Source organism: Cygnus olor (genome assembly GCF_009769625.2).
Source record: "Cygnus olor isolate bCygOlo1 chromosome W unlocalized genomic scaffold, bCygOlo1.pri.v2 SUPER_W6, whole genome shotgun sequence".
Lineage (NCBI taxonomy): Eukaryota > Metazoa > Chordata > Aves > Anseriformes > Anatidae > Cygnus > Cygnus olor.
The window spans coordinates 124,876-147,189 of record NW_024429077.1 but is presented as its reverse complement, the minus strand read 5'-3'; positions in this window follow the sequence as shown (position 1 = coordinate 147,189).

Genomic DNA, 22,314 nt, shown 5'->3' with positions numbered 1-22,314 from the left:
TTTACCCAAATAAATCAGTGGCCCTGTAAACCCCTGAGGTAAAACTGTCCATATGTATTGCTGCTTCCGCCCCCATTTCAGGGTCTTTCCAGTCAGAGGTGAATATATCTTTGCTCTCAGGGCCTGAGAGCACCCCATTAATAACACCGTTATTCCAGTCTAACAATTTGCTATTTGAATGCCCAATTTCATCATCAAATCCTTTCCCAACAAGTTAGTCCCTGCCTTGGGTACATACAATAATTGCCCAGAGATCATTTTATCCCCTAGTCTCAGCCTGGTATCCCCCAAAGGTGGCACTGTTATCCCAGTCCCTTCTACCCCCATCACTTTTAGGGTTTCATTAGTTAATTTAATCCCTGATACTTTACAAGCCAGTAATGACCTAGCTGCCCCAGTGTATTGGGTTTGATGGCAAGGTTCTGGGGGGGCTGCAGTGGCAGCCCCCACGAGGAGAATCCAGAAACCGCCCCGTGGCAGATAAGGGACAATTTCATCCAGCCCCAAAGGGGCCCACCGCTGCCCAGAGCCAAGCCATGAGCAACACAGTCTTTTCCTCTGTGAGAGCACATCCACGAAAACAAACAAACGAACAAACAAAAAGCTGCTGCTCAACAGCAGCTGGGAGAGCGAGGAGAGAGAAACCTCCCCGCAGACACCAAAGTCAGCGCAGAAGGAGGGGGTGGAGGCGCTCCAGGCGCCGGAGCTGAAGCCCCCTGCGGCCTGTGGAGAGGCCCCTGGTGGAGCAGGCTGTCCCCCCGTCCCCCCCCTTCTCGATACTTGGGAAACTGACCAAACACCACAGCAAATATACCAAAACTTCTAGACTGTTACTTAGATAATGCCTACATCCTCTTTCCCTGCTCATTCAACTTTCCCAACTCATTCAAAAAACAGCTCTGTCAAACATTACATACCATACCTTTAACACCTTCAATAACCCTTTTTAACACTTCTTTTTATCTTTCTCCAGCCTGTACTTTCACCAAAGTCTCAGTCATTAGCCAACTTAATTCCATACCTTTCTCCCTCCAGGATGCTGAAACAACATATCAGTATAACATATTTCATCCCATTTTCCTTCTCTCCTCCTTCTTCCACTCCAGATATTCCTACCTGAAGTGGCCAGCCTGGCCACGTTTAAAACATCCCATCAAAGCCTGTCCCTGCTAAGATTCAGGCTGCAACACAGGTAGCTTTCCTTGCCTGCCATTCCTTCATCTCTCTTCCTCTCCTTTCTATCCTGGCCCTGACTCCCCCTGAAGATTTTCTTCCTCTTTCTCCAACCCTCTGCCTGACTACCTGCTACACTGTCAATACCATTAGTTTCACTCTCTGCTTTTCCTTCTCATCTCCCCTCCTGACACACACCTTCAGGGCCTCCTGCAGGAGGGCCCCCCAGTGACTGTTCACTACATCCCCCCACCTTCTGGAGCTTTTTTTCTGTGTATCTTGCCAGGCTTTAATCACAAAATGAACTTTCAAGAGCCCTTGGGATACCGGGTCCTCAGGATTCATCCCCGAGTACTTTCTCATTCTGACCCCAAGTCTCTCATATGATTTCTGTGTTGCACACTATTATTATTCCAGCCAGGATCGGCAAGTGGGTATTTCTGCCCTGCCGGCATTACCCCTGGTCCTGGAGGATGAGCTCTTTCCCATTTTTGTATAGCAGCTCTCCTCCTGATCATTCCCATTTCTTTCCCTGTAAACAACATACTTATATACATAATTCCCCCCCCCCCCAAGAGTATAAGTTAAGTCCTAGGAACTGGTCTAATAGTTCAGCTAGCCTGCTGGGGTCCTCAATTAAAGACTTCATCTCCTTAAAACTCCTAACCTCTCTGCTGGTAAGGAGGGGGGGAAGTTCACTTAAGAGGATGCACAGTTAGTGTTAGCACTGTTAGTATCAGGGAAGGCAAAATTCTCAGTACCTCTTCTACCTTGTTCCAATTCTTGCCAGAGCCTAGAGTACGCTCTTCTCTAGGGACAGTGTTAATTGCAGTCCCTGTCTCCCTTCCTGGAGCTACTGCTGCTGCCACCAGTGCAATATTAGGATTATAGGGAGCATAACTTGGCTCCTCCTCCGAAAAAAAAAAAGGAATCTTATTGTTTACACATAAATTTAAAGCCTGAATTTTCATCAGGCCCGTATTTTGGCCAAACTACTGCTGTTTCCTTAATTGGTTCTTTTGTCCAGACTAATACACAATATTTCACCATTTTTTTTCTTTTATCATCTCCTCTAATTTGGAGATTATTTTTCCAATTTCTTATAATTCTTCAGGAAGAACTTTTGGTAGGCACTCCCCCAGGGATATTTCCCTGTCCCCTGGAACTCATATTTCCCATTTTTCCTATTCTGGAAAATGGGGGTGTACTGCCAAGCACTTCCCCGTGCAAGGGCTACCGCACACCTATGAGTTTACCAGATTCCCTGGTGTACTTCCGAGCACTTCCCCGTGCAAGGATTACTGTACACCAAATTTCCCTGGTGTACTGCCAAGCACTTCCCCGTGCAAGGGCTTACCGTACACCAAATTTCCCGAGACTCTTCCTTTCTCTCCCTTATCTCACGCTTCGTCCGTCTCCGGCCGCGCCCCTCGCGGAGTTACGGAACCACGGATCGGGACTCCACACTCGCTTCGTACAAAAGTACGTCTCAATCACACATCACACAGAGTCTCACCCGACCCCCAAGGCAATACTTAATATTTCTTACCTTGGTCTGTGCACAGAGTTACCGGATCAATTCTTAAGACCCGGAGTGCCTACCTTCTTCCCTTCCCCAGTACTTCACGGATCCTGCCTCTTTAATCAGTCTCGGGCCCTCTGTCAGCTCTCCGCAGAACCGCCACCGTCGATGCACAGGACCGCTGAAATCAGCGGGGCATGCCTTCCTGCTGCTGCGGCGGTGGGGCTCCCCGGTAGGTGACTGGATCCCGGACGAGCCCCCAAATTGTGAGAAACACTCCGTAGCCAATAACTTAGGCTCAGGCGAGGATCTCAGTGAAGTAGTAATTTATTCGCGATTGCAATGGCGGGCGCCCCACAAGCAGGAGAGCGCCCCTACTAGTTCCAAAACACAGTTTATATACTTTTTGATGACAGGACCCTCCCCTGTTTCCCCACTGGAGTGGGTAATCCAGGTTCACAATCTATCTGATGCTTCACAGACAATGCCTGGCCTTCAGTTGCCGGCCTGTTTTTGAGGTGGTAATGTTTTCTCCCCTTATCTGACTTGACTTAACATAGTGATTTTCACCTGATTGCTCTAAGGAGTCTGGTTGTCTGCATTTACGAGGTCACCTGCTGAGCTTTCTTATCACTGTAAGCATACCTCAATACCACATTCCTTCCTTCTAAACAATGTAACACTGCAAAAACAACATTTCTATTCCCACAGCTTTGAGCAATCTTATCTAGTGGGTTGTCCCTGCTCATGGCAGGGGTGTTGGAACTAGATGATCCTTAAGGGTCCCTTCCAACCCAAACCATTTTATGATTGTGCAATTTTATAATATGCTGTCAGGAGTAAAACACCAGCCCTTAACAAAGATCAGTGGGGGGTATAAGTGTTTGTGCTATAGTGCAAATTTATAAATGTGATGTTGAAACCATGTATTTGAGTATGCACAACAACAACAAACTGGAGGAGGCAGAAAAAAAAGAAACCCGGTGAATTTACTGTCTGATAGCTTTTGTTTGTTACATCTTCTTTACATTCTGCATACTATATTGCAGTACCTTATACAATTTACTATGTGGCTGTAAAGGACAAAGGCATAATTTTATCTGTTAAAAGACAAAGTCTTTGGCAGCAATGTCAATGTAAAATACTCTTATCCTTCCCACCCATTACTCATTCCCATCCTGTGCCAGTTGTATTGGAACAGCTGTTTGTGCTGCAATGTCATAAAACACTGTGAAACAGCTTATAAACAGATCTCATTTTTAGAAATACTGCCCCAAACTGTATTTTCTGAGGCTGATGATCTCCTTGGTCTGATTCATCAGCAGCTGCACAAACCACTGTGTTGGAACATCTGAAGGGGTGATGCATGAACTAGTATAATTGCCAAAGACTTCAGCTTCTGAAATCACAGACTGCTTTCGATGTGTATTAGATCTTTGTTCTCCTAAGAAACTGATTAGTATTGCCCCTTTGAGAATAGTCTGGGAATTACTAAAACAACATAGGGGTTCTACATATATAGAACAACCCTCAAGTTTTACTGTTATGTGCTGCTTTCTAGACAGTCCTAAGAATTAGGACTCTTAAGACTCTTGTTGCAGCAGAAATGTAGGTTTTAGAATGAATACGTCTTCTGTATCACTGATCCCCAAGGGCTGCAATGTAGAATAAGCTTTGCAAAATCAAGAAAAATAAATGCAGGGAATATCCAAGAATTAAATTTGGGGACAAAATAATGGTACCTCATTGCTTGGAACTTGTTAATCCTGATGAGTGAACATAACACTGACTTGCAGTTAGTTCTCCTGCTGCCATTACCATTACAGAACTACTTTGCTTAGAAAAGTTTAAGGAATAACTTTGAAATTATTGTTTTATCTGTTCCGTGTTTTGTCAGAATATTTGATTTCAGAAGAAAAAGAAAACCTCGATAGTATATTTGAACAATCCACATTCCACTAACAAGCACTGCCACAAAATAAATAAATAAATAAATAATCTTTCACTTACCCATGATGCAGTCCCAAACTGTTTGGATTTATGATGCTCTAGTGCATAATGGAGGGAAGCTTAAATCGCATGCTTTTTTAGCTCAGTCGTTTACTCACCCATGTACAGTAATAAACATTTTTCAGATCATCCTTTAACAGGCATTTTGCTGTGAAGATCAAAATAAAATTATTGTCATGTAATTACAGAAAACATTTAGAACATTTCCTTCATGCACACAGACTCCATACACAAAGCTCTTTATTTCTGGATTTCTGGATGTCATTTTAGCTGGCCTTTCACTTTGAAATGCTTGTTTATTTAAAGTCCTGCATACCATACTTTGACGGAATGGGTTAGGTTTTTTCATTATATTTTGGCTGATAAAAAGCCAGTAGCCAGAGTCCTCCCTAACCATTGGGAAAGCATGAAGAGTCACAGATGATGGCCTGCGACAGCCCTGGGATTCAGGAACTGCGTCAAGATCAATGCCTCCAGGATATAATGCTGTTTCAGCTCTTACTAGGGTCTGGGATTCTCCCCGAGGCCTCATCTAAAGCCATGGCTAAAGCCAAAGTCTTTCCCACTACCAAGACAAGGCATACAGAAAGAAGAGAGTTCCCCATCACTGTTCCAGTGTGAATGTCACATCACATAATTTGTGGGGTACTTTGTCACAACCCACCATGGGTTCATACATCCTGTGACAAAACCTTCAACATGAAAGCTATTTTCTATAAATCCAGTTCCAATGTTTTTTAACCTGTCCATCAAGTTAGCCCTCTCCACCAGTCCCTCCTAAGAGGAAGGAGAGAGGGTATGTATGCTAAATACATTATTCTGCACTTCCTGTCAGTCAAAGGTCAATTAGTAAATGGCCAGCTGAGACCTATAGATGGCTCAGCTCTGCTCTAGGTTTCTATTGTGTCTGGGGCTTCAAGCAGCTCCAGGGTTATGTGCTTGGCATTGGCCCTTCTATGGTCCATGCTCTGTTTTGTTCAACAGAGGTGAAAATGTGGTTCTGTGCTGTCAATTTAGTAACAATCTTGAATGAGTGAAAGATTACATATTCTTCTTTTTTAATAACTAAATATGCATATGATACAAAAATGTAATTGAGATATATTTGAGTATTAGCACTGGATACATATGGAGCAATTATCTATGTAGTGAAGAACTTGACAAGCATTTTACTGCAAATCTACAAGGTTTAATTTTGTCATGACTTTGCCTGTTATTCCTTCAGCAAATGCTGTTGCCATTCTGGGAAACTCGTGTCACCTTTGCTGTTGCTACTTGTAATGATTTGAAATAAGCCATAGCAGTTGTTAATAACCAATGAGCTACTAAGAAGTAGCACTTAAATCTCCACCATCTCCTCTGTCTGACAGTAAATATTTCAACTTAAGATAACTGCTGCCATTCATTTGAACTGGTCTAGGGTTTTTAGAAAACCATTCATGTGTAGAAAGAGCAGTATATTTGTAAATGTCCTTCACAACAAACCAGAGAACCCACAAGAAAAAACAAGCAGGACCTGTGTCCTCTGTGACCTGGTTTATCAGGGCATTCACTTGGTGAAAATTTATTGTAAATAATTGTGGCTACCTCTCCCTGACAGTCTGTGGTTTTGCTTGATTAGCAGTAATAGGGAAAAGGGTGAGAGAAAGATTAAATGACAAGGCAACAGAGGAAACCTCTATGTGCAGTGCTGCACAGCAGCAAGGACCTATCAGGGATAATACGTGCTTATTTCTTGAGCCTATTTAGCACCTGTGTGATCTTGGAAACTAAAGCACATGGAATTCCACCTCGTGCAGCTACCAGTATGTTACATTGTCACGTGATGGTTTGAAGTGGGAGACCATTTTGGAGTGCAGGGAACCAGGAGGAGGTAAGGAATACAGAATCACAGAATCACAGAATGATCTAGGTTGGAAGAGACCTCCAAGATCATCTAGTCCAACCTCTGACCTAACACTAACAAGTCCTCCACTAAACCATATCACTAAGCTCTACATCTAAACGTCTCTTAAAGACCTCCAGGGATGGTGACTCAACCACTTCCCTGGGCAGCCCATTCCAATGCCTAACAACCCTTTCAGTAAAGAAGTTCTTCCTAATATCCAACCTAAACCTCCCCTGGCGCAACTTTAGCCCATTCCCCCTCGTCCTGTCACCAGGCACGTGGGAGAATAGACCAACCCCTACCTCGCTACAGCCTCCTTTAATGTACCTGTAGAGAGCGATAAGGTCGCCCCTGAGCCTCCTCTTCTCCAGGCTGAACAATCCCAGCTCCCTCAGCCGCTCCTCGTAAGACTTGTTCTCCAGACCCCTCACCAGCTTCGTTGCCCTTCTCTGGACTCGCTCGAGCACCTTGATATCCTTCTTGTAGTGAGGGGCCCAAAATACACTAGTAAGCCTTGTCAGAGGGGGCTCCAGGCAGGTGGGACTTGAGGCTGAAGGGGCACAGATAGCAGGATAAGCTGGCAGGCGCAGAAGGGGAGGCTGAGGTCTGGTTGTTCATCTGCCTGGAGACCCAGAACTTCATAAATCAACAGCAAGGAGAGCCGTGGCCCTCCAGGCTCCTGGCTGGAACCACACCTGCAGAGGAGGCAGGTTAGAAAGGTTCATCCTCATGCAGTCATATAAACTCCACCTTGGAGTCTTCAGTTTCCATAAGATGCAGTCACTGCTTTCATTCTAGTTTCAAGTGCTGTATCTTACTTCCTCACCCTGCTTAAGGGTCACAGTCAATCACAGTACCCACATTTGGGTGAGCCTGAACTACTCACAATTTGTCTTTATCCTAGTGGTGACAGTGTTTAATTTCACCACAGCAGCAACACATCGCAGCAGCAAGACACAAGAGTGGCACAGAGGGACAGAAGGTATGTGGGGAGATCAGATGAGAAAAAGGGTCTGGAAGAGATTAATATTACTGCACAGGCCTTCAAAACCTGAAGCCCTTTCCCAGCACGTGCCTGTGACATCCTTCTGCCTGCACACTTGTGCTTTTAAATGATAATAAAATGAAACGAGGACATGTAGGAAAATATTTTCCCAGCCATAGGAAAAGTACTACACCTATTCAAAAAGATCTGCTCAGATCCACCTAAACAGATCTGAACATGTGTTTCAACTGTTAAATACAGCTCTATCAGGACTTTGCAGACCAAGGCAAGAAGTAGGTCAAGGCACAAGGGTCAAAATATAATTACCTTGTGACAGAGGCCAAGAACAGCCTATGCGCCAAGAACCTATCCCCTGACCCCAGGTGGCCCGAGAAAGCACTAACCATGCAGAAGCATGGCCAGACAAGAAAAGCTTTATGCATGAGCATCCAGGACAGAGGAGAAAGGTGCAGGCTGCTGCCTGCTTCTGCAGGGGATGTGGTGAGAGAGGTTGAGACTCCAATGTTGCTTTCAGAGCACAAGCTCACAGAATCACAGAATCGTAGGAGTTGGAAGGGACCTCTGGAGATCATCGAGTCCAAACCCCCTGCTAAAAGCAGGTTCCCTACATCTAGGTGGGTCTTGAATATCTCCAGAGAAGGAGACTCCACAACCTCTCTGGGCAGCCTGTCCCACTGCTCTGTGACCCTCACTGTAAAGAAGTTCTTATGCCTGTTTGTGTGGAACTTCCTGTGTTCCAGTTTTTGGCCATTGCCTCTTGTCCTATCGCTGCACACAACTGAAAAGAGCCTGGCCCCATCCATTTGCCTTCTGTACTTAAGATATTTCTAAACATTGATCAGATCACCTCTCAGTCTTCTCTTCTCCAGGCTCAACAGACCCAGGTCTCTCAGCCTTTTGTTGTACCTTCATCACCCTCTGAGCTCGGCCAGTCAGCCAGTTCTCAATCCACCTCACTGACCACTCATCTATCCCACACTTCCTGAGCTTCATTGCAAGGATGTTGTCAAAAGACTTGCTGAAGTCAAGGTACATGTGGTGGTTTTGCTCAGGTGGGCAGCTGAGTTCCACCACAACTGCTCTCTGAATCCCCCTCCTCAAAGGGAAAGGGGGAGAAAAATACAATGAAAAGGCCTCAAGGGTTGAAATAAGGACGGGGAGATTGCTCAAAAATTATTGTGATGAGCAAAACAGACTCAGAGTAAGGAGATTAATATAATTTATTTCCTATTACTAACAAGCTAGAGAAGTGAGAAACAAAGGAAAGAAACTAAAAAACACCTTACCCCCATCCTCCCTCTTCCACCTCCAATCCCCGAGCGGCTCAGGGGAACAGGGGAATGGGGGTTGCGATCAGTGTATAGCACTTTGTCTCTGCTGCTTCTTCTTGGTCACTCTCTTCCCCTGCTCCAACGTGGGGTCCCTCCAACGGGATGCAGTCCTTCCCAAACTGATCCTGCATGAGATTCCCACAGGCAGCAGCTCTTCAAGAACTGCTCCAAATATGGGTCCATACCATGGGGTCCATCCATCAGGACCACACTGCTCCAACCTGGGGTCCCCCACAGGCAGCATTTCCTGCCAGGTCACCTGCTCCTGCGTGGGCTCCTCAGGATCAGTTTGGGAAGGAAGGCGTTTTTGGTTTCTTTCCTTTGTTTCTCACTTCTCTAGCCTGTTAGTAATAGGCAATAAATCTTACCATCTCCCTACTCTGAGTCTGTTTTGCTCATCACAATAATTGTTGAGCAATCTCCCCGTCCTTATCTCAACCCTTGAGCCCTTTTCATCATATTTTCTCCCCATTTCCCTTTGAGGAGGGGGAGTGAGAGAGCGGCTGAGGTGGAGCTCGGCTGCCCACCCGAGTAAAACCACCACAGCGGGGGGGACCCCGCCTGCTCGGGGATAGGCTGGGCATTGATCAGTGGGTAGTGAGCAATTCCATTGTGCATCACTTGTTTTGTACACATTATTATTAGATTAGTAGTACTAGTATCTTTATTGTTATTATCACATTTTTTGATTCTCTACCCTATCCTGGGGGGGGGGGGGGGGGGGAGGGGGGGAGCCAACAGCTGTGTGGTGCTTAGCTGCTGACTGGGTTAAACCACTGCATCTACAGGTTGGGCCCGGAATTTGCTCCCGCGGGGGTTCTCCACAGGCCACAGCCTCCTTCAGGGCAGCTCTACCTGCTCCACCGTGGGCTCCTCCACGGGTCACAGCATGGATATCTGCTCTGCTGTGGTACACCATGGGCTGCAGGGGGACAACCTGCTCCCCCATGGTCCTCTCCGCAGGCTGCAGGGGAACTTCAGCTCCAGCACCTGGAGCACCTCCCCCCCCTTCTTCTTCACTGACCTTGGTTTCTGCAGGGCTGTTTCTCACTCCTTGCTTTCCCAGCTGCTGTTGCACAGTAGTTGTTCGGTTTTTTTTTTTCCCCTTTCTTAAATATGCTCTCAGAGAGGTGCAAACAACATTGCTTATTGGCTTGGCTCTGGCCAGCGGCGGGTCCCTTTGGAGCTGGCTGAAACTGGCCCTTATTTAACATGGGGCAGCTTCTGGTCTCTTCTCACAGAAGCCACCCTTGCAGCCCCGTATTTATCACTGGCAATCCAAAGAACTTGTACTCCTGTCGCTTCAATAAACTACACCAGTCATTTACTGGACTGAAAGTGTATTGCACTATTTGTGTATCCATGATCGTGATTAATGCAACCGGACTTACAGTGCCAAATTGGGCATCACTCAGAATCTAAGCCCAGCCACCTCCAGCCCTTCTGATATCTGAGGACAAGCTGGAACACAAGGGAGTTTAGGTCCTGCCAAACTTTCTTACCCTTTAACACAACAAGATGGCATCCAGAACAAGTTGTTCTATCACCTTTCCAGGGAAAGATGTGAGGCCAACTGGCCTGTAGTTGCCCGGATCCTCCTTCTTGTACTGTTTGAAGACTGGTGTGACATTGGCTAGCCTCCAGTCATCTGGCACCTCTCCTGTTCTCCAAGACTTTTCAGAAATGATAACGAGCGGTTCAGCAATCACAGCTGAACAGCACACAGCTCCCTCAGCACACATGGGCACATCCCATCGGGGTCCATGAATTTGTGTGCGTTTTGGCTAGACGCTCTCTGATCAGATCCTCCTCAACCAAGGGGAAGTCTTCCTTTCCCCAGACTCTCTTTCTTACCTCCAGGGTCTGGGATTCCTGAGGGGAAGTCTTAGCAGTAAAGACTTGTCCTGGTTTCAGTTAGGACAGAGTTAATTTTCCTCCTAGTAGCTGGCAGGGTGCTATGTTTTGGATTAGAATGAGAAGAGCGCTGATAACATGCTGATGTTTTAATTGTTGTAGAGCAGTGCTTACACCAAGCCAAGGACTTTTCAGCTTCTCGCTCTGTCCTGCTAGCGAGCAGGCTAGGGATGCAGCAGGAGCTGGGAGGGGACAGACCCAGGACAGCTGACCCAAACTGGCCAAAGGGGTATTCCATACCATCTGACGTCATGCTGAACAATTAATATGGGGGGGCTGGCCAGGGTGAGGGGACCGGCTGCTCGGGGATAGGCTGGGCATTGGTCAGCGGGTGGTGAGCAATTGCATTGTGCATCACTTATTTCGTACACATTATTACTATTAATATTATTATTATTATTATTATTATTATTGTTGTTGTTATTATTTTCCCTGTCTTAATAAACTGTCTTTATCTCAACTCACAGACTTCACTTTCCCGTTTCTCTCCCCCATCCCGGAGAGGGAGGGGGGAGGGTGAGCGAACGGCTGTGTGGTGTTTGACTGCCAGCCGGGCTAAACCACAACAAGACTGAAGCAAAGAAGGCTCCCTCGCAGCTCCCTTGCAGCTCCTTTTCCACGTGCAGCCCACAGTCCTGCCAGGACCCTCGCTCCCCTGGCTCCTTCCAGCCCCTGTGCACTCTCCCGCTGCCAGGATACTGCCACTTGCCTGGCATATAACTTTTCCTGCCACCACCACCGTAGGCCACCTTGGATGGCAGCAGTGGGAAAATAGGTAAAGGTCAGATATATTTGGTGATGTTCGGTACCTCCCGCCCCTACAGCAGTGCTATTTTTGCTGAATCCAAACACTGAGCACCAAATAATAAGGCTACCATCACTTTCCAACTCTTTTCTCTTTCTTTGTCTTTCTCTTACTGAAGACACCTGTTCTGATTCCAGCCTGCAACATGTGCCATCACTATCAGAGAATCTTGTGGTGAGAATTTTTATTGTTGTGATATTTTTTATTGTGGTGATATATTTTTATTGTTTCATTTACATTTCCCAGCAACCATATCTTCCAACCCTTCCAACTCAGGATATTCTATGAGTCTATGATTCTATGATTCTATGATTCTATGATTCTGTGATTCATATGCCCTGGTGCTAATAATTAAGCTCCTGCAGTCTATCACAGCCCACCAGGAAATGCCGTGGGACCTAGATAACAGAGCCAGCCACACAGCTTTAGCAAAACTAGGCAGGAATATTCAGCTGGTTCTCTTGCTTATCTTTTCCTCCTCCACTTCCCTGCCTTGACTCCTCTGTTGTTAGTTTTGGAGACAGTCATTAACATATGCAAACACACCAAAAATCAATACTGAAATTACACAGGATTATGGGAGCACCTCTCCTATGAAGAAAGGTTGAGGGAACTGGGCTTGTTTAGCTTGGAGAAGAGAAGGCTCTGGGGAGACCTCGTTGCGGCCTTCCAGTACTTGAAGGGAGCATATAAACAGGAGGGGGAACTCTTGTTTACATGTGTTGATAGTGATAGGACAAGGGGGAATGGTTTTAAACTCGAGGGTAGGAAGGCTCTGCAGGAGGATCTGGATAGGCTGGACCGATGGGCTGAGGCCAACTGTATGAAGTTCAACAAGGCCAAGTGCCGGGTCCTGCACTTGGGGCGCAACAACCCCAAGCAGAGCTACAGGCTGGGAGATGAGTGGCTGGAAAGCTGCCTGGCCGAGAAGGACCTGGGAGTATTGGTTGATAGTCGGCTGAATATGAGCCAGCAGTTTGCTAAGGCGGCCAAGAAGGCCAACAGCATCCTGGCTTGTATAAGAAACAGTGTGGCCAGCAGGTCTAGGGAAGTGATTGTCCCCCTGTATTCGGCTCTGGTGAGGCCGCACCTCGAGTACTGTGTTCAGTTTTGGGCCCCTTGCTACAAGAAGGACGTCGAGGTGCTCGAGAGAGTCCAGAGAAGGGCGACGAGGCTGGTGAGGGGTCTGGAGAACAAGTCTTACGAGGAGCGGCTGAGGGAGCTGGGATTGTTCAGCCTGGAGAAGAGGAGGCTCAGGGGCGACCTTATCGCTCTCTACAGGTACATTAAAGGAGGCTGTAGCGAGGTGGAGGTTGGTCTATTCTCCCATGTGCCTGGTGACAGGACGAGGGGGAATGGGCTAAAGTTGCGCCAGGGGAGGTTTAGGTTGGATATTAGGAAGAACTTCTTTACTGAAAGGGTTGTTAGGCATTGGAATGGGCTGCCCAGGGAAGTGGTTGAGTCACCATCCCTGGAGGTCTTTAAAAGACGTTTAGATGTAGAGCTTAGTGATATGGTTTAGTGGAGGACTTGTTAGTGTTAGGTCAGAGGTTGGACTAGATGATCTTGGAGGTCTCTTCCAACCTAGATGATTCTGTGATTCTGTGATTCTGTAAAGTAAGACAGGGGAGATTTACGTTAGATATTAGGAGAAAGTTTTTCACTCAGAGGGTGGTGAGGCACTGGAACAGGTTGCCCAAAGAGGTTGTGGATGCCCCATCCCTGGAGGCATTCAAGGCCAGGTTTGATGCGACTCTGGGCAGCCTGCTCTAGTGGTTGGCAACCCTGCCCAGAGCAGGGGGTTTGAAACTAGATGATCTTTAAGGTCCTTTTCAACCCAGGCCATTCTATGAACTTGTAACGGTGCTAAGATGGGCAGCATTGTCCAGTTCCACATCCTCCATCACACACCCCACATCCTCCACAGCCATCATTCTCACTCCTCACCACTTCCACCAGTCCATTTCCATCCAGTCCACCCATGACTCTGATCATCAAAATCTCCTTTAGCCTTCTTTGCCACTGGCAAATGGGCTGTATTTAGGCAGGCAGTAAGGCAGCAATACCAGGATGTTGCAAGATTTCCAAGTCTCAGTACTTTAGTCACCCATTCAGTGGAAGAGAGAGGAAAGAAGAGGCAACCAATTGTTACATTTGGTGCTATTGAATATTATAATATTGTCACTTAAAAATGGTAGCAGATACTGGTACTATCCAGTGCTGAAAAAGGTTTTGATGTTACTACAGCGACTTGGACCATTTCTCAGTAGGATCATAAGTAACTGGTAAAGAGAATGAAACAGAAATGCAGGAAAGCAGCCACTGGCTCAAGCCTCTTCATAGTTAAATTAATAGAAAGGTTTCTGTTGGTTTCATCAAGAGGTATGTTAATACAACAGGTCTGAAATGTCTAAAAATATACATAGATCTCATAAAACAAAGGAGTTTCACCGTTACTGATGAGCCATAATAAATCCTCAGTCATGGCACACTGAGAGCAGAGTATGTTATTTCCATTTTGTGCTTGCAGAGTGACGAGTGAGAGCAGCCTGGGAACTTGTAGAGCTCCCTGCCATGATGGAGACAGGGTGGCAGCACCTGGCTTATTTCAGTAAGGAAAATACTATTAGCACTTTGTTCTAACACTAAAAAAAAAAAAAAAAAAAAGCATGAATATCTTAATATCTGTAGTCATTCCCTCTCAAAATGTCACTTTGTGCTTTGTTGTTATTTTACTGCTTTTATATGTTTGCAGATTCTGCAAAAAAAAAAAAAAAAGTTCTGGAACTTTTTACACATAATCCTTAAGAATTAATAAATTGTGACCATAAAAAGTAACTACCATAAGAAGAAGTAGTTGCATACTGTGGTGGTTTTACTCAGGTGGGCAGCTGAGTTCCACCACAGCTGCTCTCTCACTCCCCCTCCTCAAAGAGGAAGGGGGAGAAAATACGACACAAAGGGCTCAAGGTTTGAGATAAGGATGATTTAATTAAAGGGAAAAGGAAGAGTTGATGTGGCAAAGTTGATGTGGTTGCATCTGAGTTGCTCAGTGAGGATCCAGCTCTCCACTGAAAGGAGCATCTGCTGCCATGGACTCTAGAGAAAGCCTACAGAGGCTACAGACATTAAGCTTAGGTTACCTTAGCAAATGTCCCTCAGGCAGCCTCCTGAAGCTGTCAAACCTGGCCATCCCTAAACCACAGAAAGAATCCTCCGTATCTATCTTTACATCATGTTCCATCAATTTTAGAAAAATTAAGCTGGCAGAGTAATAATAATATTACTAATGAAGTCTATTTGTCATTGTAAATAAGCTTTCCAAATATTTGTTAACATCACAGAAAAAAAACTCACCACAGCATTTTGATAAAAAGGAGGCTTTAAATTTACTGTTGGCAATAATGATTTGCAGTATGAGATATTCAACAGGCATTGGATTTAACTGGAGTGATTAAACATCAAGAGTTAGTGATTTACAAAGTAAATATTGGTGCAGGATTAAACCAAAGTTAACATTTGCCTTAAGTAACAATGAATTCTGGTGATCTACAAAACTTTGTTAGCCAGGCCCCTAATACTCTCCAGGTTAGAGTAGTGATAATCCATAGAATCAAACAATCATAGAATCATGGAGTATCCCGAGTTGGAAGGGACCCATAAGGGACACAAGTTGGAAGGGACCCAATGCAGAGTAGAGCGGGACAATCACCTCCCTCGACCGACTAGCAATGCCGTGCTTGATGCAACCCAGGATACGGTTGGCCCTCCTGGCTGCCAGGGCACACTGCTGGCTCATATTCAACTTGCTGTCAACCAAAACCCCCAGATCCCTCTCTGCGGGGCTGCTCTCCAGCGTCTCGTCCCCCAGTCTGTACGTATAGCCAGGGTTGCCCTGTCCCAGGTGCAGGACCTGGCACTTGCTCTTGTTAAACTTCATGCGGTTGGTGATTGCAGAGCTCTCCAATCAGTCCAGATCTCTCTGCAAGGCCTTTCCACCCTCAGCAGAGTCAACAACTCCTCCAAGTTTGGTATCATCAGCAAATTTGCTCAAAACACCTTCTAGTCCTACATCCAAATTGTTTATAAAAACATTGAAGAGGACTGGCCCTAAAATGGAGCCTTGGGGGACCCAGTGGTGACCAGCCACCAGCCTGATGTAGCACCATTTACCATAACCCTTTGAGCTCTACCCGTCAGCCAATTATTCACTCATCGTATGATGTTTTTGTCCAGCTGTATGCTGGACATTTTGTCCAGTAGGATCCTATGGGAAACTGTCAAAAGCTTTGCTGAAATCCAAAAAGATCACAACAGCTGGTTTCCCTTGATCGACTAGATGGGTAAATCCAGAACAAGTCTTTTGAAGTAAATGGAGCTGTAGCACTTTGAAAAGAAGCCTGGAGTTAGGTTTAACATATTTTCTCTTTTTGCTAAAAACAGTAAACTGATATCACAGGTATAATTTTGAGAGAAGATTTTAAAAACCTTAGTCCTTTAGTAGTTACGACGAATTAGTAAGAGGAAATGTGGAAGTAGACCTATGACAGTGTGACATGACTGAAAACTCAATGCAAAGAAAATTATTTTTGATTTCTGAGATGGCAGCCATAATCAAATAAGTTAATTTGTAACCCAAATGAAATAAACACCTTAATAATTTGAATAGGCATTAGTTGTAGTGATCACAATTTTGGAATTCAATTGCTAGGTTATGAAGAGATTAAAACCAAGAAAATTTGCATTGAATTTTGTACCCCTAAATCTTCCTGAACACTCTTGAGAATAATCCCACCAAACTCACGTAAAACACTGCTGAATTCTAATATTAAAGAGGTCCCCATCTGACCTTTTCCATCTCATCACTAGTGATAATTTTACTTGTGTATAATTTAAATCTAGATCTTTATGATTACCCTATTTGTTTAGCTATTTTTTTTACTTGAATGTCATATGGATGATTTCAACAGAATTAAACTAGCAAAACAATGGAAAAAAATGCCATTGCAAATGAAGCAATCCCATCTCTTTTCTGAAATCTCCCTCTTCTGCCAGAGATGTTCTACAGGTCATATAACTTAAACTTTAATTTCATGGAAAAGAAAAATAAAGAAACACACACACACAAAAAAAAACAAAAACAACAACAAACAACCCACTTCAAATGTCCTTTCAAGATTTTCTCAGAAGCAAGGATTTCCCACCATCAATAATACATCAGGTTCTTGTGCAAAGGTCAGTCACAGAGGATTCTTGCAACATCAATAATAAATCCATCCTTGAGGGATCTTTAAACGTATTTCAAAATACGTTCTAACCAAAACAAGCAGCACACACGGGAGAAACATCTTTTTGTCATTTCTCAGCCATTAACCACTTCCGTGTGTAAATGATTTCTTACACTGTTATTTACTACCTGAATGTTATGGTGTTCTTCTCAATTCCTGAAAAAATTAAAAAGAGAGTTTATCACGTCCCTTTCTTTACATGTAAGACTGATAGCTAGATAAAGGTTTTGCAATCAAGGACAAACAAGGAAGAAAAAAACATCCAAATTCATATCACCAATGTGTATGGAGGACTTTGATACCAAGCTGAACTACCTGATGTAACCTCAAAAGGCACAGTGTAAGAATAAGAAAAACATAGCTTTGAAAGTATATGCTGTTGGTGTTGGCAATTAGTACTGCTGAACTGCAGAGAAATACAGGATGCTTCTGCTGTTTCCTTTTTGAAGAATACATTTGCTTTTGGAAGAGTTCTCTTAAGACGTTTTCTGCAAATATAAACCATCTGACGTAAATGGTTTCTTTGCTAGTCTGATCACTTGTTAAAAACAATTTATTTTCAATGAATCAGGAATAATTGTCTCTAACAAGGGCACATTAAAATTTGTAAGCAATACTGAAAGAGATTGTTTTTTTTTTAATTGCAAAAGTCAAAGTGTTTTGTACTGTACATAGACATTCAGGCAGTTTGGCACATGCATCTATATAACCTTAATGTTTATTTCTCCTAAACAATATAGCTGAAATAATCCAAGTTGAGTTCAGAATTCATCCTTCTACTTTCAGGGGGAATTTGCTCTTTCCAAAGCTACAGAATTGATCCCAGTCATAAATTATATTCTTCTAATGACATGCCTAATTGGAAAGAATGAAATACATCATACTATGTTCCAATTCTTGAGTTTTTTTAGTAGTTAAAGTCTAGCAGACAGACTTAAAATCTCTCCGAGGCAATCGGCTCCAGGACAGATACGTTCTGTAGTGGAGCAAGGGATCGCGGCGTGCAGGGGGTTCCCTACATCGAGGCCTCTTCGAGGCAGCTGAGGGAGCCGCCAGGACCCAGCAGCTCTCGAGAGGGCAGCTGATGAGGCTTGGGTGGAGCTAGGAGCGCTGCTCCTCTGTCGTATAAAGCCAGCCCCTAGGACACAGAAACGATCAGGAGTTTGGTGAAGAGAGCGGACAATTAGGGTGTGTCACAGCAGTTTACGGAGGCATGGATGAGCAGGGAGGGCAGAGTATCCCTCCCCACTCAGGAGACCAGCTAACCTATCGGCTGCATTACAGACAGCAAATCCAGCCATGGTTTCCACCAGGCAGAAAGGTCTTGCCAAAAACACTGTGGCAACCCAGGCTGACTGCCTGCCCAAAAATGTGGCTGTTCAGGTCTCTGGCTGCAGGGAGTGCCTGAGCCTGTTACTGCCATCAGAGGATGGCAGAGATACCACCTGCATGAGATGTGAGCAGGTGGAGGATCTGATCAGCCTGGTAGCAGAGTTCAAGGAGGAGGTGGAGAGATTAAGGGCCATCAGAGAGTAGTGAGATAAGGAGTTAGACTGGTGGAGCAACTCCCTACCATACCTGTGAGAAAGGCACCGGGGTCATACACCCCAAATAGTGGTGGATCCCCTGCCCTGTCACTGTCAGGCAGAGGGAGGGGAACTACGAGATGGAGAAGAATGGAAACAGGTCCCTGCTCAGCATCGCAGGCAAGCCCCCTCCCTACCCACCTTGCCTCCCCAGGTGCCCTTACACAATATGTTTGAGGCTCTGGAGCTTGAGGGACTGGTAGGGGAAAACATGGGGGAAGGTCCACGCAGGAGGTTGTCTAGAGCAAGGCAGTCGATTCTACACCTCAAGACTGGCTCTACCAAGAAGGAAAGATAGGTAACTGTCATAGGCGACTCCCTTCTGAGGGGAACAGAGGGCCCTATATATCGGCCAGACCCTTCCCGTAGGGAAGTCTGCTGCCTCCCTGGGGCCCGGGTCAGGGACATCGCCAGGAAAATTCCTGGCCTGGTTTGCCCCTCTGATTATTATCCATTACTGATAATTCAGGCTGGCAGCGATGAAATCACTGAGAGAAGCCTGAAGGCTATGTAGTGAGTTTATGTGACAAGGTTTTGGTAGCAGGGGGCCATAGGGGTGGTTTCTGTGAGAAGAATCTAGAAGCTGCCCCATGTTAGATAAGGGCCCCGCTGCTGGACAGAGCCGAGCCAATAAGTGATGTTGTTTGTGCCTCTGTGAGAGCATATTTAAGAAAGGGGGGAAAAAATGGCTGCGGAACAGCAGCTGGGAGCGAGAAAGGAGTGAGAAACAGCCTTGCAGGCGCCAAGGTCAGTGAAGAAGGAGGGGGAGGAGGTGCTCCAGGCACCAGAGCAGAAGTTCCCCTGTGGCCTGTGGTGAGGACCATGGTGAAGCAGGCTGTCCCCCTGCAGCCCATGGAGTACCACGGTGGAGCAGGGTTCCACACTGCAGCCCGTGGAGGAGCCCATGGTGGAGAAGGTGGACCTGCACCAACGGAGGCTGCGGCCTGTGGAAGACCCCCACTGGAGCAGATTCCAGGCCAGACCTGTAGCCCATGGAGAGGAGCCCACGCAGGAACAGGTGACCTGGCAGGAGCTGCTGCCTGTGAGGGCCCCAGGTTGGAGCAGTTTGCTCCTGATGGATGGACCCTGTAGTACGGACCCATATTTGGAGCGGTTCTTGAAGAGCTGCTGCCTGTGGGAAGCCCAAACCGGATCAGTTTGGGAAGGACTGCATCCTGTGGGAGGGACCCCACGTTGGAGCAGGGAAAGAGAGTGACCGAGAAGGAGCGGCGGAGACGAAGTGCTATACACTGACTGCAACCCCCATTCCCCTGTTCCCCTGCTCCACTTGGGGAGAGGAGGTGGAAGAGGGAAGATGTGGGGAAGGTGCTTTTGGTTTCTTTCCTTTGTTTCTCACTTCTCTAGCTTGTTAGTAATAGGTAATAAATCTTACTATCTCCCTATGCTGAGTCTGTTTTGCCGTCACGATAATTACTGCGTGATCTCCCTGTCCTTATCTCAACCCTTGAGCCCTTTTCATCGTATTTTCTCCCCGTTCCTCTTTGAGGAGGGGGAGTGAGAGAGCGGTTGTGGTGGAGCTCGGCCGTCCACCCAAGTAAAACAACCACAGGATATCAAAAGGGACTTCAGGGGATTGGGGTGGTTAGTGGATGGAGTGGGAGCACAGGTGGTGTTTTCCTCTATTCCTTCAGTTGGCAGGAAGTGATAGTGAGAGGACCTGGAAGGTCCAGCTGATAAATACATGACTGATAGGCTGGTGCCATTGCAGGAATTTGGGGGGTTTTGACCATGGGGCGGTTTACTCAGCACCTGGCCTGATAGCTGCAGATTGGTCCCACCTGTCTCAAAGGGGGAAACAGATCCTGGCACAGGAGCTGGCAGGATCTTGTTGAGAGGACTTTAAACTAGGTACAAAGGGGGATGGGGATGAAATGAGGCTCGATAGAAATGACCCCTGGGGGAGCAATGCCAGGGCTGGGGGTGAGGGCAATGGCACAACTGAAGTGCATGTACACTAATGCATGCAGCATAGGCAACAAACAGGAGGAGCTGGAAGTCACTGTGCAGCAGGCAAACTACCACTTAGTTGCCATCATTGAAACATGGTGGGACCACTCCCATGACTGGATGTGAGAAACATCTCAAATAATTTTCTTCAGACAGGATCTTCTGTGAAGCGATTCTTCGCGATTGCAATGGCGGGCGTCCTGCCAATTAGGAGCGCATTATAGTAAACAAATCATAACCTTTTATTCCCTATTACCCGACACCTGATCACCTCCCGTTTCCTCATTGGCTGAGTACTACAGGTTCACAAGCTACTTGATGCTCCTCTATACCATATATGCACAATTTTTCTTTTTTTTTCAACCCTTTAGTTTCTCCTTTTTCCCTTTTTTTCCCTTTCTTATGTTTTGAGAACTTGTGATCTTTGTTTTACTGTTCTCACACTGCTCATCCTGTTTTTCTCAAGCTTCTACCTTATTTTGGAACAGTGAGGCCTTCTACTGTGTACTTATCTACTTAGCATTTCTCCTTATTATGACTACACAACTACCTTGGAATACAGAAAGTTAGCTCTCTAGTGCAAAAACACAACTTAGTTTCTCACAATTCCCCCCTCTTCTTTTCTTACGCCTATTGTTGTTTTTGTACCTCTTCACATACCGCACTCTTGAGTTTTTCCAACATTAAGGTGTAATCTTCTTCAGATGTCACAGGGGATGATAGATATACAATGCCATTATTATTACAATACCAACAAATAGTTGTTTGAACCAATTCTATTCAGGTAACCATGAAGTTAGTTTCTCCCAAATGTTTCTAAATCCCCAGGAATTGTCATCTTGAGCTACTCTATGTAGGATCTTGTTGTGTTGTGTTTTTTTTTCTCCCAGATATTTTTGAGATCAGTCAAATTCGTCCCATTTGATCTACATATATACAGCAACTAGTATTAATTACAGTGCACGCTCCTCCTTATGAGGTTATTAATAAATCTAATACTATTCGATTCTAGAGTACTATTTTTGCAAACTTATCAAACTTATTTTCTAGTTCTTCAATTATAGCTGAGATATTTACAATAGCATTTTCTAATTCACTCACCCCTAACCAAGGTAAAAACCACCTTGCAAAACTGTGAAATGCTAGAGAATTTTACTAGAGGATTATCTGAAGTCTGCTTAATCCTGCGTGTGGTCTCAAGGGGCTTTGGCTTTGTGGGTCTTCAATAATAGTTACATTTGGAATTATTGCCTCCAGGGTGCAAGCTCCCTTCCATCCTAGGGGCAACACCTTCCTGGCTTTATTGCCACATAGCCAGTACCACTCCTTGCCATTCGGAACAGGCCATCCGGTTACAGGATTCTCATGTTGTATCTGGTGTGCATTATGTATATTAGCATTCCCGTGGCTACCATATTCAGTACAGTATGGATTATTCCCTATTTCATGGATATTTCCACACCCAGGGTCAGTACTATTGCTTCCTGAGTTTCTATCAATGTTGTTTAAAAGGCACCTTTGATAACACAGTATATTGTAGCCAGGATTGTGTGTAGGGAGCTCAACTTCAAAATCTGTTCCTTCCCGGGACTGAGTATGATCTGTCATTTTTAGAAATCTAGAGAATCCAGACACAGTTGCTGCCGGAAATAGCAATCAGGGACAAGGCCTTTTCAGTCTTTCTAGGCATCTGGGTGCAAATCCAACAATTATTTCGAGACAGAACTCGAGAGATGTTCTGGATTCATTGGAAATGCTGATTTTTCCCTCCATCCTATCACTAATCCATTGAGAACAGGTATTACTAAGATAAACTTAAAATA